Here is a 19082-nt window from a genome sequence, read left to right on the forward strand (position 1 = left end):
GAAGTTCCTATATTTTTAAATGCCTCACGAAACAAGGAAACCTATAATTTTCCCATGAATGATGTTGCATTACTGCAACGAATTATCTGATTGCTTTATTATTAGCTGACCTGATTTCAGATGCAGGAAAGCTTGCTCCAAGTGTTTATTGGAGGAGAAAGAAATAAACAGAAACAAAAACTATGATAGCACTTATTATCACAACCATTTATTTAGCACTTGTCTCTGTAAGGCACTGAGGAAGTGGTTGTTATGATTCTTGTGTTCAAGAAAACTACAATCTCGTGAATTAGGAGTTAATAAAAATGTGTGCGTTATTATGCAGCTTTGGAATGAAAACTACCTAATTACACAGTTTAATAATATATTTCCCTATTTACTCAGGAACACTCACATTCCTTTTAAAACAATAACATCCTTATCCAGACAATGATCATTAGTCATGATGGTGACCTTGGGTATTCCGGCCAACTAGCGACATTCTTACCTGGGACAATTAACTAAATGAATTAAAGGAAGGGCAACGGAGGTCAAATCAGGCATGATTTTAGTTAACTCCTTCTATTTTAGTCCCCAGTACATGTGGAAGCTTTCTATGGTACTCAACTATGCAGATAATGCAATCCAAAGTATGAAACCAGCACATGCCGTTCAAATGTAAACCTAAATTTCTTACCAATGGCCTTTACTTATATCTCTACTATTTGCCAAGACTGCGTATAAATTAAGGGAACCTAGTTATACTCTTTTGTGTATTTTCCTAGTTTTATTACAATCTCCCTCTAAAACCTGAACTGCTTCCTTCCATATAATAGAAGTCTCGGTAAGACTGATTGCCAGTTTGTAAGAGTGATAGAGAGAAAATTGTATATCAGTTATATAATTTTAAGAAAAATGTCACAAATGTATGGTTTTGCTTGGCTGCTAGACCTACATATATTATACATTTACCCTAAAATTAGAAAGGAAATAAAAGCCGTTCTATTCACAGAGCAACTCAATTTTAGCCAGGCAGGGTAGAACTGAATCTAAGTCATAAGGTCTCATCTATCATGTAGAATTTTGTTTGCTTTTAAAATTTAACTATATAAATGCTAAATTTTATTTCATAAGAAGGAACAAATCAGAGTTTCGGAGTGGAGAACAGAAGAAAATTTGGCAAAAGAGGGAATTTTTCCTCTTCTCGCATCCCATTTGCTTCAGCATATTTTATCTTACTCTCTAGGCATTAATTGTACACTATCTGCTTTTGGGTTCTTTGAATTCTTGGTTTTTCTCCCTTTTTGCTGCCTAGTGCACCTTTACCAGAATATGAGCAAAGCAAAATTGAAATCACATAAATGCATGTATTCACTATTTAATAGACCATACACGAAGCTTTGGGTAAAATAACGTTAGCCAAGTGTAACAGTGTAATGTAGAGATTCGTGCTGAGACTAGGAGCAAAGGACTTTAGAATCACTTAGACTTCAGTTGAATACTGACTCTACAGCCTCCTGAATTATGTGAGCTTGGGAAGTTTGCTGATCTTCCCCAACCCTTTTTCTTCTTTTGGACGGTGAGAACAGCATTGCCTAAGCAGTGTCGTCAAAGTCCTTAGTGGGTGACCAACTAAAAGCCAATGGCTCTTAGCGATTTTCACAACTTCAATTATATATATATATTTATACCATGTCATAGGATGAGTCGAAGGTGTTCACATAAATGCACAAATATATGTACAAACACATTTTTTAAATTATTGAAAAATTTCTCCATGAATACAAACTTTCAATTTAAGCTATAATCACAGGTTATAAAACCAAAAGCCCTGTTTTACTCTGGGAAGTTTTACTCTGGGAAGTTTTACTCTGGGAAGTAGGGTCCACATGTCCATAGTCAGCCATAGTTCAGTTTGAACAAAGTTTTCAACACAAAGGAAAGCTACATACTTTAGAACGTGACCCTCAGCAATGAATCCAGTGGTACTAATTCCCTCTCTCATCAATCACTATTCGCTGTTTGCTTCTTCTGTTCCTGTTTCCTGTCTGAGAATTCAAACCAACTTTAATTTTTGTGATCACTTCAGTTCTACTTTATGTCTTTCTGAGTTTGACCACAGTCCCTTGGTCTACACAAGAAGCTACTGGGATTTGCTACCCTACTCTTAGCCCCATCTGTCACCCTGCCTGGCAAATCTGGTTTCCAGATTCAGGACCTGCTCACCCACCCTACTGCAGCCCCTGACTTACATAAATTTAAATCAGTATATGCACACATTCCACATGTGTATTATGTATAAGTCACCACAGATTAAAATGGAACTTTGTCAAATGGCACACTGAGACTTCTTGGTCCTAATGTTGATTATAAAAGTCTGGCTATCTATTTTCATCAGAGTTAATAATGAGTAAAATAATTTTAATATTTTAAGAACTGCACGATAACCAGTCAAGCACATTGGTAAACTGTTACTATTTAGGAAATGGGATAATCTACTTTTTTTTTTTTTTTTTATGTCTCCACCAGGGAAATTAACCATAATTCAGACTACAAATAATATGTAGACTGACATAGTCAGCTATAGTCCAGTTTGAACAAAGTACTCTAAAATGGGAATTGATGTTAAATCATAAAATCTAGGTAGGAAATAGGTTAGAGATAATTATTTTCAGAAAAGAACCAGAGGCATCAGTGATTAAATAAATTTGTCATGATCAATCACACAAAAAGTGTGTTAAATCATTGTCTCAAACTCATTTCTTCTCAGTCCTAGTCTGGAAATGTTTATCTCTCATGTGCTGACTAAACTGGAACTGATGAATACATGCATCTTGTTTTCTGTGATTTTGTTAATGGAAGGTAAGTAGCATATTTTTCTAGGGAACAGAAAGACTAAATTTAAGAACTTGTTTGTTTGTTTGTCCGAGTTGGTCTGTGACAAGACTGGTCCTGTTTTGTCTTATGTGTTTCGATACTATCCATTATGTATAAATAAATGCCTATGAGGTGATTTGAGCATTAATTTTAAAGAAACTGCAATTGTAACAAGATAATCTTTTATTAAAACTATTTGTTTTGGTTTCTGAAAAATATTGCTTACCAGATAAATATACTCTCAAACAGAAATTTAGTAAGTGTTTCAACAAAATAAAATTAACTAATTTCAAAATGTTCAAGGAGACTGTGCCTGAAATTGAATGGACTACCTAGGGTTGTCTAGGTCTGTAAGTGAACCTTCAAAAAGCCTGTGCAATGAGCGGTTCACCCAAAGCGTCCAGCTGCCTCAAGCTAACTAGAGAAGTAAACCACCTGGGCACAGGGCCTCCCATCTGTCACTCTGCAGTATTCCAGCTGGAATTCATCACTGGCAACTTCCCCGTTTTCCTGTCCCTTACTTCCGGCTGGAAGCTTACCCCACTTGTTGGCATTTACTCTGGAACTGAAATTTCTCTCCCAAGTTTACTTCCCTTAACTCTGGGTTTTGTTTAGGTCTGATTCCCCAGTCTGTACACAATGACAGCCTTCCTTTCTTCGTGTAGTCATGTAACCAGATGGAATCCATTTTTCAGACACTCTCATTGAGCTGGAATTCAAAGAACAGACATCCTCCCCAACCGAAAAAAAAAAAATGCCCCAGAGCCCTCACCACCTTCCCTATGTTCTTAGACTCAGCCACTTTGGCTGGTTTTTCTGGGACCAGCCCCAGTAAACAAAACCTATCCAGGGGCTCAGAATCTGGTAAGCAGATGGGGGCCTGCACCGTCTCAGAAGAGAACCACTTAGAACGTTTGCTGTTCTGTTCTTCCTACGGCTTCTCTCTATTTTCAGTTCAACTCTACCTTCTCTTTGTTAGGGTAGCTTTGTTAGGGTAGAATCCATGATTTCATAGATACAGGGTAAAACATTGGGACATCCATTTAAAGAGAGTTCTACTGTTTGTCTGAAATCTCACTCTAATCATTTTGAAAAACAAAGCAAAACAAAACACTCACACACTCAAAGAAATACAAGCATAATGGAAGACTTACAATGTGCTAGGTACTGTGTCTACTGCTGCACGTATATTTTACTAACATAATCTTCACACCAGCTAAATGTAAGAGACATTCTATTCACTCTTCTGTAGAGTTAACTGAGCTTGAGACAGTTTAAAAAATGTTTACTTAACAAATGGCATTTAATACAAATATGACCATTGAATACAATTTTGACTTCCACTGCTGTTCATGTGTATCTGTCATATCTCCATTACAGAAAAACTTACCATGATAAGTGAAATAAGTCAGACAGAAAACTCAACAACCACAGAACTTCACTCATGTGTGAGATATGGAAGTGAAAGCAACAAACGAACAACACAAACAAAAACTCATAGACACAGACTACAGTTTAGTGGTTACAGAGGATAAAGGGAAAGTAAAGGTGTAGAAGAGGGTAAAGTGGGTCACATATATGGTGATGGAAGGAGAACTGGTGAACACAGAATGCAACATACAGATGATGTGTTATAGAAATGTGTACTTGAAACCTATATAATTTTACTAACCAATGCCATTCCAATAAATTTAATAAAAATTAAAAAAAGAAAACCTTATTATCCAGTATCACACAGTGTTCTTCTTCTATAAAAGCAACCATATCTAAGTTCGCCCAGACATGTATTTAATAAAAGGGTTACTCATTACTTGTATATTTAAGCTTTTCCTAAGTATCCCACTGCTAAAGCACTTGCTTCTTCCAATTTAGTCTGGGCTATAATTTCTGGGGATAGTGAAATAATATGTCATTTTCAACTAAGTGTTTATTATTCAGAGTGCAACATTTTTGGATGGTCTCTGTCTAAAAATGCTAAGAAATAACGTGTAAGATTGCACAATTCAAACATTTGGAACTGTTCCAAATCCAGGTAAACTTCAGTCATTTTCTCCATAATCTAAAACAGATGATGACATTGGAGAATATGAAATATAATGTATAGTTTAGTGCAAAACAGGCAAAAGAACTAAACAAGTCATTATGATTTAATGCATGAAATTTTAACAGTATTTTAAAAACCATTTACAATTTAAATATGAAAAACCAGTGCAATACATTATTAAAAAATGAAGGTCAGCAGAACATAAACAAATAAGTAAATAATAAATCAATTTATCTTGAGTCTGTTAATCTGTCAATCAAGGAAACACTGCCCAGTGAAGCAATGTAAGTACAGAAATGGGAGGGGAACCCCCATGCTCCGACACACACACACACACACACACACACACACACACACACACACACACACACACGCGCGCACACATATTTGACTATATTTCCCAGGTAACTTAATTCCTCCTTCAAAAGATTCTTACTGTAATTTTGAAGTATTCATTATACTTAGCCCAAGACTACAATCTTATAGTTTTGAACTATGGTTTCCTGTGTTACAATTCTGCTCAAACTGCTCTCTTTATCATCTGGCTTTTTCTCTGGGTCCCTCACTCTGGATTATTTACCAGTAGGGTTTTCTCCCTCTTAATGTGCAGTGTCCAGAAGACAGTGCAGTGTTTAATTGTGTTTTAACAAAGAGTAAGACGAGAACATCATTTTCTTATTCTCTAAACTAGAATGCTACCACTATGGCATATGGCTTTTATTCATATTAAGTTAATGATAAACTAAAATCCCTATGTCTTTACTCAATCAACATCTGCTAATAATATCATTTCCTCCTATCTTAAGTAGATTTGAAGTTTTTAAAACCAAAATTTAGTTTTATCTTGTAATATTTTCCCCATAACTCCAGGCTATCAAACATTTTGAGATGCATACTACCCCTCCATTCAGTCCACGTACAATGCTATCATTAAAACCTTAATAAATACCTTAAAGAAGTCCAGATATACCATAAGTTGTTTTTGATACACTATAAATTTACTTAACTCTACCCATCTAGAGGACTGGTTCTTACTACTCATCACTTCTTCTAGTGCGGTTTAGGAATATGATTCTCAAGCATTTCCTTTCTGATACAGTAAACATCAAGTTGTGTGGAATGCACAACTTTCATAATTTTTAAGGTCTACTTGGGCGTTCCTCTGCTCTGACTTTAAAGTCTCTTCAAGGTTTTCTAGAAACCCTAATAATTGAGAAATTGTTCTTGAAAAAAAAACAGTCTTGTCCCCTTAAGTAAACTTTGCTCCTTAAGTAAACTTTGCCCCTGAAGTAAAACAGTTATGAAAAATAAACATAGTGATAAACAACATAATAGTTTTGAAAGCACAATGAAATTGCACTTAAATAAAACATACATGTAATTTAGTATGTTTTCTCTATTTTGTATTATTACATAAACACCTTCATTCCCTCTTATTTAATTTGAAAACTATTATTGTTGTCCCAGAAAAACTATAATTTTTTTGCATAAAACTATAAATCTGTTGTTAGAAAAAACATTATTTGTGATTTTCTAACACAGAATTGTTCTCTGTTCTCTTACCTTTTTCTGCACTGAAGCCACTTATAGAAACTATTACCAGGGGAACTAAAATGACTGTATCTTCTTTATGTTTCCCTGCTCTAAAATATTTTTTCTCAATATTTCTTTTCACTCAGGATTAATAGGAAGTGAATAGATAAAAAAAAAAAAAGTCAACTCCCATGATTGTGTCTTCAAACAATACTGGGTTGTTATTTTTTATTTTTCCTTTAAAGATCATAAACTTTTCTGCTCTCAGCTGTTTCCTTCTAACTAGGAATTTTCTAGTACTTTAAATTAAACCACAGTCCTTTTTACATATGTACCTAAAAACCTGCAAATTTTACATGTATTTGCCTCTCATACAACTGCTTTCTCAAGGAAGTTGATCTAAGCCATACAGGCTTCCATTGACCTCTTCATATTATATGAATCCTTTACCAGGGAATAAATGTGAACCTGGCTTAATTCTCCTCTGTTCTAGACCATTTACACACACAAAAAAGAAATATTTAGGGATTCATTTGATTTGTATGTCAAATATTCATTTACTAATGATAAACATATTACTCACTTCACACCAAACCCCTAGGTAGGCAATTATGGGATAGTAAGTGAAACAGATCTTTATCTACAGGGGTTCAGCCACAGTCTCCCTCCAAATGCACAGGCTTATAGCTATTGTTTTTCCCTGGGTACCTCTGTGCACGTCAAACCTAGTATAACATTCCCAAACCAGCTCTCTTGCCAGGTCCCACACATATCTTGGTACATATATTCCTACAAAAATTGAAGGCAGGATCTATGTAGAATCTAAGTTGTTAACCTTTTAAACAATTTCTGAGCCCCTCTGCGGTAACTACACACGTGGTGTTTTGTTATCCACTTCCCTCGCCCTCAGTAGTCAAGTATATTTTCCCATACTGATACTAACTGTTGACTCTCCACAAAACACCAAAAACAACGAGAAAAAGCTATTGCTAAGGAAAAACTAAGTTTATAGCACTTGATAAAGTAGGGACGCCTATTACCTTGACAGATCTTTATAATGTTTCAAAATGGGAAATTGGGGCCGAGTGTTTACAGAGCTTAGGGTTTCAGGGCCTTTTCTGGAAGATTTTTAAGGTAGGTCTTGTTAGGCGAGGACTTGATTGGGATTGAGCAGAGTTTAAAACACGATAGTATTGAATTGGGGCTGACAGTGAGGCAAGGACTTTGAAGGGAATTTTTATGAGCAATCTCAGAGTCTTGAAAATAGGTTGTATATTTAGTTTGCCATTTCAGTTTTCAGGAACAGATATATATATATATATATATATATATATATATATAATCATATATTATATAAAATATATATTATAATATATAATATATATGAAATATTATATAATTATATATTATATATTACATAAATAGATATATATTAAAATATATATATTTTAATCAAGGGCTAAAATAAATTATTTTCTCTTGTTCCCAGCAGTATGTAACCTATGGATAAAAACTATGTCCAGTCCTATTATTGCTTATATACCAGGTTGGTTTGAGTTCTAGATAGGTACACTCCCAAGGCCATTTTAATATCTATTCACTTGCCTTTGTGATCTCTTCTGGACCTTACACTCAATAAATGCCTATCCTTGTACCTACGCTCTGTAAGTACCATTGTATTGCTCACAGTTTACTATGTAGAACCCAGGGGTTTTGTTGGTATGTGGTATATGTTCATAACACCTGGAATTTATAGAAATTTTTCTTTAACTGTTGTAGTGACTGACATAAGCATCAAACTAAAAGATGTGTGGTAAAAAAAATTTAAACCTTCATTAAGATGAACTCTCATATTTAGGTTTCTGTCCAACACATAAATTTTACTTGTTAAGTCAGTGAGATAGGAATCCTAATCCATTCTGTGCATGTAACAAAGGGGTGACCTAGACTGTATTTGATTGGAAGAGGGGAATATTCAAGAACTACTCCCCTGAGGAATTGAAATACTAGAGCTGTAACTAGAAATATGAATAGAAATATGAATAGAAATGGGGGATTGCATGGTAGGCAAAAACAAATGAACAAACAAATAAAAAACAGTATATGTAAATTTCATGTTGAAGTTTGTATCATAAAATGTTTGACAAGTCAAAGAAACCCATTGTATCAAAAGATATAAAGCAATGGAGAGGGTGATTTAAAATGATTCAAAAGAGGTGGGCAGTGGCCAAGCCATGGAAGGCTTTGTAGGTCGTGTTCAACAATTATCAGGCTTTATCATAAAAGCAATGTGAAGCCATTGATATGTTATGAGCAGGGAAGTGCTGATAAGATTTGAGTTTTGAGAAACTCTGGCTACTATGTGGAGAATGTGTTGGTCATGAGCCACCATCAAGGTGGGGAGACTACTTGGAACCTACTGAAGTTGATCAAGGTCAGATGATGGCAGTGGATTTGGGTGGTGACAATTGAAGTGGAGAAAAGTGCAGAAACTTGAGAAATATTTGAAGGGTAAATCAGGAATGTATGGGGTGTGAGAGGGAAGAAAACATCAAGGATTTGTGGAATTAAGTGATTGGTGATGCCATTTTCAGAGCATAAGGACACTGCTTGATACTGGTGTTGGGGTTTATTATTATCCCAAGTTTTCCCAAGATTATCCCAAGTTTAGACTTGCACATGTTAGATCTGGAGAAATTTTAGCAACATGAAAGTAGAAATAACGAAGAAGTTATATGCATATATAACTCTGCAATTATTTTTAACCTTTTAAACTGCAATTACGTTTGCACCAACCTAATAATATTTGGAGTTTCCCCTGAATTCTGGTCAGGAGATATATAGTTGTTACTAACGACCTTGTATAACAAGCTATAAGTGTGAAAAAAATTACCTAAGTAAAAATAAATATTAGAAGGAGTCTTATAGAATATTCAACATAAGGGCCTAAGAAGTTTGAGCCAGTACAAGAGGCCCAGAAGGAGGCCCATAAATATAGAGATAAAACAAAGAGAACATTATGTCCTCGAAGCTAGTGAGGAAAGAAAAAAAAAAAAAATCAAGAAGTCCATACTGTGAAAGGTGCTAAAAATCAAGGTGAGTTAGAACTGAAAATGTCATTAAACTTAGAAATGTGGAAGTTATTGGTGACATCTTCTTTTTAATAAACCGGTCTGAAATTTGATCATCATTGAAAAAGTAAAATGAAATGTTGAGTCTGAGGGGAAGTCTTCTTTAAGTTACATCTTATAAATACTATAATATAGAAAATGAAATCATAAAAGGTAATTACATAAACCACAGTGCTGCTATTAGAAACAGGTAGTTGTTCCACCACATGAAGCAATACTTTTATAGGTTTAGACTTCTGGCTCTTAAACGTCAACCTCAAATAAATCACTTTTGTACTCCTTTAACGTGTTAAAAAGCATGTTTTCTATCTCTGTTTGTAAATAAATAGCCAAAAATAACGTAAGCTGGATTTTCTATGCTTGGAGTAACTTTAAATACAAGAGAATTGGAACTTTCATTTTTATTATTATAAACAGTGGGGTCACTACACCCCATTCTGAGGCAGGCCTTAGGAGAAATGTGACTCTATTGAGATTTAACGTAAGAGATTTAAGGGAGAGGAGAGTAAAATCTGGGTACCAGCTCTGTCTTCTTATACTAAGTTTCTCTCTAAGCAAACAAATACACTGCAATCATAAGAAATCTGGAAAAACATAACAGTTCTGAGAATTGTTTGGTTTTAGTGTTATTTTGTTTTGTTTGTGTGTATGGCAGCACTTACATTGGGTATATACAATGCACACTTCAGCCTCACCACTCCTTTAAATAAAAACAAAAGCATGTTAAGACAAAAAAGACATTCTCATGTATTACTGAAAATATCTAGTCCTAAAGGAAGGAAAAACAGTATTCACTCCTTCCAGATTTTGGAAGCTATCTAAATCTAACAATTTAATAGTCTCTTTTGTAAGTATTAATTTTCATGATTTTTTACCTTAGAAATTAAATGTTTAGCTTGATAATGTGGCATAGGATTGATAGTTGACATGATGTCAAGTAACAATATTTAATACTTAGGCATCAAGTGTTAAGTATTTAAACCCATTTGTTTTGCCACAGTAACCTACAACATGGGAAATGTAGTATAATTTGCTGAATTCCCCATTATATGGGGATTATTTTCAATGTTCTGACCCTTAATTGTTAGAGATACTAACTTTTTTAATTGTAGGGATTATTTCTAAATAAGCATGTATTATGGGAAGTAGGTTAATACAATTTCTAAGTGGTGCTTGGAGGGAAATTTATATTATTGAATTCATGTATTAGGAAAGAAAAAAGATCGAAATCAATAATCTAAAATTCTCCCTTAGGAAACAACAACAACAACAAAACAACAAGAAAAATAAAATGAAAAAAAGCAAATTAAATTCAAAGGAGGCAAAAGAAAAGAAATAGTAAAAATTAGAGCAGAAATCAGTGAAATTAAAAATAGGAAGTCACTAGAGAAAGTCAATGAAACCAAAATCTCATTCTTTGAAAAGATTAAGAAAACAGATAAGATTCTAGCCAAGGTAACTAAGAAAAAAGGGAGAAAACACAAATTATAACATCAGAAGTGAAGGAGGATAACAATATATCCCATGGACATGAAAAAAAAGAACAACAATAAAGCATATGGTGCACAGCTCTATGCTCACATATTTCATAACTTAAATGAGATGGGCCAAGTCCTTGAAAGATACAAACTGTCAAAATGTACACAAGAATAATAGACTATTTAAATAAACCTAATAAGAATTAATATAATAATTAATCAAATAATTTGCTAAAACAGAAAACACCAGGCCCAGAAATGTTCACTGGTGAATTTTACCAAACGTTTAGAAAATAAATTATAGCAATTCTCTATCATCTCTTCCAGAAGATAGAATCAGAGCAAATACTTTCTAACTCATTCTGAGTCCAGCATGACCCTAATAGCTTGAGTTCTCACACTGATGAGCAGAGAAATATTCCCTGAGAAGAGTGACAATTTTGAAATTCACTGGAGTGTTTTACTCTTAGGAAAGCTACTACTCAAGATTAATTATTTAACAATACAAAAACTTGTGCATGGAGACTTATGATACCTGTCATCATACATTTGTTCAAACCTACAGAATGTTCAACACCAAGAGTGAAGCCTAATGTAGACTACAGACCCTGGGTGACTATAATGTGTCAGGGTACGTTAATTGGTTGTAATAAATGTAGCTCTGTGGTGTGATTCACGTACAGGACAGTTTACATGAAGAAGTAAGTACATAAGGGAACTTTGTTCTTTCCACTTAATTTTGCTATGAACCTAAAACTGCTATACACATGAAGTATATTTTTAATTACATTATTATTAAAATATACATGTTTATCTGATAGTCCCTATCGTTGAAATTCAACAATGTACTTCTTTAACTCATGCTAGACTCATTTTTACATAGTATTTCTTTATGTCCCTTGCAACTTGGATCCCATTTAATATTTTCTGTAAATTACTGGATTTGAATATCACAGTGGTAAAGAAATGCACAGAAATCGGCTATACTTTTTACTCTATGTGTCTTAAATTTTACGTGTTTTGTGATTAAGAAGCGATATGAAATACTTGTAAAACAGGCGTAAAATAAGAAATTGACATATGAAAAGGAACAGCAATAAACCAAAAGTATAATAGAATGTACTCCTATTTCCTGATTCACAGTATCAAGTCAATCTCACGGCCAAGGAAGCAGTTCTCCCATGGAGCTGAGAGTTTCTGTGCTTTTCTGTAATCCACCCCAACACACATACACACAATAACTACCATATTGAATACTCAGGGCGGGGCAGAGGATCTCTATCTCAGATCTCTGTAGAATACTATTGTTCTTCCCGGGTGGACCTGCCTGATTTTATAAAAACTTGCTTCCTGTCTGCAGCTGTGTGCTGACATATGCCTACTTCTTTTGATTCGACCTCATGTCACTCCCTCAACTCTGTTTGAATCTCTGGCACTTAAATTGCTCTATTTGGTCTTTGTTTTTTCTCACTCTATTTGGAAATCTTGCTGATGACCTCAGACTGTGCACTTGGATTATACGCCCCGTTTGCTCCTTTCCTGTTACCACAGAATCATTAGACTTCAAGCACGTCATGTCTCTCTGGAGTCACAATATCTGTGCTTTGTAACCTCCTGGGTTCGGGTCTGTGCCTGCCAGACATTCACTGTCTTCAAGGTCCTTCCAGTTAGACTCCTGATCTGGACAGTCGCGGGTCTGCCCCAGCTGGCTCTGTGACAGTTTCCAATACTTAGCAGACAGGAGAGAAGGCCTGCTCTTCCTGTCCCAGCTTTTGGTAAGTCTAATGTAACGCTTCCTGCAAACTCACAGGCCTGTCTTCAAGGCAGCGCAGTAGTATTTTCAAATAGCTCTTTCCAAGTGAAGTATTCCTTAAACATCTATTTCAAATGCAAACTGTTTCTCCTCCTCACACTCCCTCTTCCCTTTTCCCTTCCTTAATTTTTCTCCACCATATGCACAGAAGGTGCAAAAAATGTATATACATTTCAAGGAAGGAAGAAACTATTAAAATTGTAATGCTCAATATGTACCAGTAACAAAAAATGCATACAAGTCACATTCGACTTCTGTAATAATAAGAGGTGCTCAACGTGGTTACCATCAGCGTCCAGACACTTCTCATAACGGCAAACTACTGCTTGAGCAATGTTGACCAAAGTGTCCACTTGTAAACATTTTTTGGCATCCCAGGTATAAGCTCCTACCATACTATGTAACATACTTACTCATTTTACATATCATCTACCTCGTACCACTGGGACATAGCTCAATGAGTACAGAACTTGATCAGTTTTTCTCAGAGATATAGCCCCTCAATCTAGAAGGTCCATAGTAGGCACTCACTAAATATGACACGTAAATGGATAATTGACCAAGTCTGAGGTAAACTGGGGGTTAAGAATGTTGTACTCATCAGTTCCTATCATAGAGTCACAGACTTTCCATGCACCAAGCCTGGCCTGTCTGCAGTGGTACTCCCGAAATACCGAGGAGGGAATTTGCATTCTGGGAATCCCTGGCCACTGTAATCTCATTGAGACATTTCTAACAGGGAAATCAAAGTTTACCTTATCTTTCTCAAAAGAAAGTGAATACTTTCGTCATCCGCAGATCTCTAAGAAGTTATTGACAATTAACAGCTGCGTGGCTTACTCTCTTTTCATTATTTCATGAGAAGAAAATCACATTGTTCAGTGATTCCAAATCTCAAATATCTTAAAAGGGTAAGTTCTTTTTTTATCATTTTTTAATTTTTATTCCTTTCATAACTAAAAGTATGTTTTTATGCCTTTTACAACTAAACTGAAAATTTTAAGTTTCAATCTCCTCCTTAAGAGGAGTGGTCATTATTCCTCTCATTGTGTGACATCTGGATTGCTTCCACTTTGGGGCTATTACAAATAAAGCTACTATAAACATTCACATCCAGGTTTTTGTGGAACATAAGTTTTCAATTGTTGGGGATAAATGTGAAAGGTGAAATTGCTGAATCTTATGGTAATTGTATTTAGTTTTTAAAATAATGTTTTCTGCGATGGCTGTACCATTTTACATTCCACCAGTAACATATGAATGATCCTGTTCCTCTGCAATGTCACCAACATTTGGTGTTGTCACTACTTTTTTATTTTAGTCTTTGGTTAGGTATGTAGACATATCTCATTGTGCCTTTACTATGCGTTTCACACATGGATAAGGAAGTTAAACATCATTTCCTGTGTTTATTTGCCATCTGTAGATCCTCTTTAGTGAAATAAAGTTTATATTCTACCCATTTTCTAAGGGTCTTTTGTTTTTTATTTTTCTGTATTTTACTGTTGAGTTTTAAGACTTTTTCATATACTCTAGAAACTAATCTTTGGTCTAATATGAGATTTGAAAATATTTTCTCAAAATTAGTGACTTGTCTTATCATGCTCTCCACAGAGTTTTTTGTAAAACAAAAGTTTTTCATTCTGACAAAGCCCAATTTATCAATATTCCTTTTTATGAATTGTGCTTTTTGTATCATGTCTAAGAACTCTTTGCCTACCTTTATATTTTGAAAATTTTCTCTTACAGTTTTCTAAAATATTTATAGTTTGGGAATTTGTTTTTTTTTAAGTATATGATGTAGTTTGAGTAAATTTTTGTGTATTATGTAAGATTCCGTTCATTTGTTTTGCAAAGCGCCATTGTTGAAAATCTGTATTTCATTGAACTGCTTTTGCACCTTAGTCAAATATCAGTTGCAAATATTAATGTGGGCCTATTTCTGGGTTATATATTGTATACCATTAATCGTCATGTTCTTGTACCAATAACAATCTGACTTGATTAATGTAACTATATAGTTAAAACTTAAAAGCAGATAGAATTATTCTTCCTACCTTAGTCTTCTTTTAAAGATTGTTTTTAGCTATTTTTAGGACTTGTGCCTTTCCATGTACATATTAGAAGAAGTTTTCTATGTCTACAAGATCCTTGCTGAGACGTTGATAGGAATTACAGTCACTGTTTATACCAATTTGAGCAGAATTGATATCTCTGGTATGCTTAGTCTTCCAATCATGAACACAGGATGTCTATCTATTTATTCAAATCTTCTTTGATTTACTTCATCAGCATTTTGTATTTTTCTGTGTACAGAGCCTGTACATATTTTGTTAACTTTATATCTAACTGTCTTTTTCTTTGTAGCAATATTAAATGACATTGAGTTTTTAATTTTGGTTTCTACATGTTAGTGTTTAAAAATGTGATTTTTTATTGGCATTGATCTTGTATTTGTGACACTGCTGAATTCATTTATTAGTTTTAGTTTTGTTGTAGATCCTTAGAATTTTATACATAGACAGTCATGTCATTTGCAAATAGGGAATTTATTTTCTTTCTTTTTAATCCGTGGATCTATATTTCTTTTTCTTGTCTTATTGTAGTGGTTAGAACTTCTAGAACCATGTTGAATAAAATGGTAAGAGCAGACTTCTTTGCTGTGTTCTTGATCTTTGGGAAATCATTAAGACTTTCACATTTAAGTCTGTTAGTAGGGTTTTTTTTAGATGGTTTATGTAAAATTGGGGTAGTTCCTCTTTATTCTTAAACTTGCTGACAGTATTTTTTTTCATGACCAGATATTAAATTCTGTTAAGTGTACTTTTAGTATCAGTTGATATGATTATATGATTTTTTTTCTTCTTTATCCTGTTGATGTGGTGGATTGCATTATTTAATTTTCTAGTACTGAACCAGCCTTATGTAACAGAAGTAAACCCTATTTGGTCATTGTGTATAATTATTTTTATACATTGATGGGTTTGATTTTCTAATGTTTTTAAGGATATTTGTGTCTAAGTTCATGAGAGATATCGGTCAACAGTTTTCTTTATTTTGTACTGTCTTTCTCAGGTTTTGCTATCAATATAATACTAGCCCAATACAAATTAGCTAAGAAGTGTCCACTTCTCTTCTATTTTCTAGAAAAGATTTTGACTTTTTGTTGTTGTTGTTGTTGTTTGTTTAATGTACAGTAAATTCTACATCAAAGCCACTGGTTCTGATATTATTATTTAAACTTTTTAAACTAAAAATTCATTTTTAATGACTACTGGACAACTTAGGCTATTTGTGTTATGCTGGTTAAGTTTTGGTAGGTTTGTGTTATTTTAGGAAGTTGTCAAATTTATGAGCATGTAATTATCCAGAGTATCCCCTTAAAATTATTTTAATGATTGTAAAACCTGTAGTGAGAGTCCTAGTGGTGGTTTATATCATTTCTCTTTTTATCTTAACAGTCTTGTTGCATGTATGTCATTATCATTGTTTTTTCTAAGAACCTATTTGCAGTTCCATTGATCTTCTTTAATGTTTTACTGTCTTCAATTTCATTGACTTCTGCTTTTATTTGTATTATTATTATTATCCTTCCATCTGCTTTCTTTAGGTTAATTTTGTTCCCCTGGTTCTAATTTCATGTCATAGAAATTTAGATTATTGACTAGAAACTTTTCTTCTTTTCTAATATAAACATTTGGTGCTATACATTTCCCTCTCAATACTGCTTGGTTGCATCCACAAATTTTTTTATATATATTATTTTTATTTTCATATATATCTCCACCCATCCCAAGGTTGCCAAAAAATGTATACACATTTTATGAAATGTTATGCATGTATTACTTTTTGAAGCTGAATTGAATTACGGTAGTGATGTGTAGTAAGACGTTTGTTCAAAAGATGGCATTAATGCATTAACGAAATGAATGCTAGCATTACCATGCCACAGGCAGGGCAGTCAAAGAAAATGGCAGAAGCACAGTTGTCATTTGAGGAGCGCAAGACCACAAAGACGTGAGAGCTTACCTTGATGAAAACTTGCCGAGACAATGGATAGGACGAAGAGGTGCACTTGAATTTCCCCCACGTTCTTCTTACTTAATATCCCTTGACTTCTACCTATAGTGTACCTTAAAGGATGTGGTGCACCATAGAAAGCTGGCTACACTGGCGGTACTTCAGGAAGAAATTGAAACGGCATTTGCAGCTATACAAGTGGACACTTTGGTCAATGTTGCTCAAGCAGCAGTTCGCCATAATCAGTAGTGTCTGGATGTTGATGGGAACCACCTGAGCACCTATTGTAATTGCAGAACTCAAACATGACTTGTATATATCTTTCGTTATCAGTATATATTGAATATTGCAATTTTAATACAGTTTTTTTTTTCTTTCTTAAAAGGTGTATACATTTTTTGGCACCTTCTTGTACATATATTTCCTCTGAGACTTACTCTTTGAAGTAGGGGTTGTTTAGAAGCATGCTGTTTCGGTTTTCAATTTTTAAAAATGTTTGATATATTTATTGTTATTTATTTATCCCGTTTCCTATGTTTTCCTATTTTCTTTCTGTCATTGATTACTAATTTGGTTCCATTATGGTCAGAGAACATAGTCTATATTTTCTCAATTCTTATAAATGTATTGATGTTTATATAATGAACCAGAATATGGTCTATAATTGTAAATCCATGGATACTGGTAAAGAATGTGTATTTTGCAATTTGGGGGTGATGATTTCTATACATGCCAATTAATTCTTTTGGTTGATGGTCTTATTCAGTTTTCCTATATCTTCGCTAATTTTCTTTCACCTATTACAATTAAATGTGAGATACTGAAGTCCCTCAACTATTATGGTTGATTTGTATATTTCCCATTTCCTCTTCATCTCTCTCAAGTATTTTTTTTTTTCTTCATGTATTTTAAAGTGCTGCTGTTTTGTATATGACACAGGATCACTATGCCATTTTGGTGATGTGAATGTATTATCATTATGTACTGTACCTCTTTGTCCCTAGTAATTACCCTTGCTATATAATCTAACTGATATTAAGAAAACATTCATATTTATTCTTTTGATTGATGTTAGCATGATATACATTTTTCTGGGAAAATTAACTACTATCATATCTATAGTTTCATAACATTTTTTCATACATTTGATATAATATTTTATGGATGTTTGTGTTTATATACTTCTCCCTGACAAGATATATTAGTCAATATATACTCATACTTTTTGAATGAATAACTCTAGATTGTAATATTTATGGCAGAATTATGTTATCCATATCCCTTTGCTTGCACCTTTGATCATTTAAAGCATAATAAAATAAAATATTTAATAACATATATTTTCTTAGGATTGAAAACAAGGCAAAGTTAAATATGAAAACAGAAGAAACAGAAGTGAATCCTGTCTGAATTGCTAATAACAAAATAAGAAAGACAGGAAAAGTTGCAAGTTTTGAAATAATAATACAAAATGGAAAAACTGTTAATCTCAGACAAGTCCTGTTTCTATTATCCATTATATATATTAATTAGTTTTCCTTATTGATTTTTAAATTATATATGTTGAGGTAAATAAAAATCATATAAATAATTTCTGAGGTGTATTAGTTTAAAATGTAGAGACTGGGAAAAATTTATTCTCATGTATTGATATTATTTATGAAGAAAATAATTTTATTAAGAATAAATAATGCACTCATCAACTATCTATAACTAAGCAAGACTGAAGTAACTTTCAAAGGAAATAAAAATTACGTAGAGCCTTAAACACTAAAAAGGTATGGCAATCTTACAATTTTCTCTTTAAGTCTGATTTTGTTTGTTTTCTAATGCATTAAAGAAAAATAGGTTTGAGTATATTTTACTGATACTACCCATAATATTATCTCATTTTCTAAGTTGGATCGAATGTGTATATTGTACCAATTGGTACAGAAAATAAATTAATTAGAATACATTTATTTTAAAATATCCAATCGGACTGTGTATGCACAGTTCAAGATGAGGTCAGTAGACCAAAATACAAAATACAAAAGACATATGTAGGTGAAATGTGTAAAAAGTAAGTGGAAATATTTAAAACCTTACAGGTCAAATGTTATACGTTTGTTTTGGTTTTTATATTTTTCTTTTTCATAAGCTAAAAAATAGGTTTCATAAAGTTTGATGTATTTGAACATCTAGTTTATTTGGAATCACACTCTATC

This window comes from Rhinolophus hipposideros (genome assembly GCF_964194185.1).
Source record: "Rhinolophus hipposideros genome assembly, chromosome: 16".
Lineage (NCBI taxonomy): Eukaryota > Metazoa > Chordata > Mammalia > Chiroptera > Rhinolophidae > Rhinolophus > Rhinolophus hipposideros.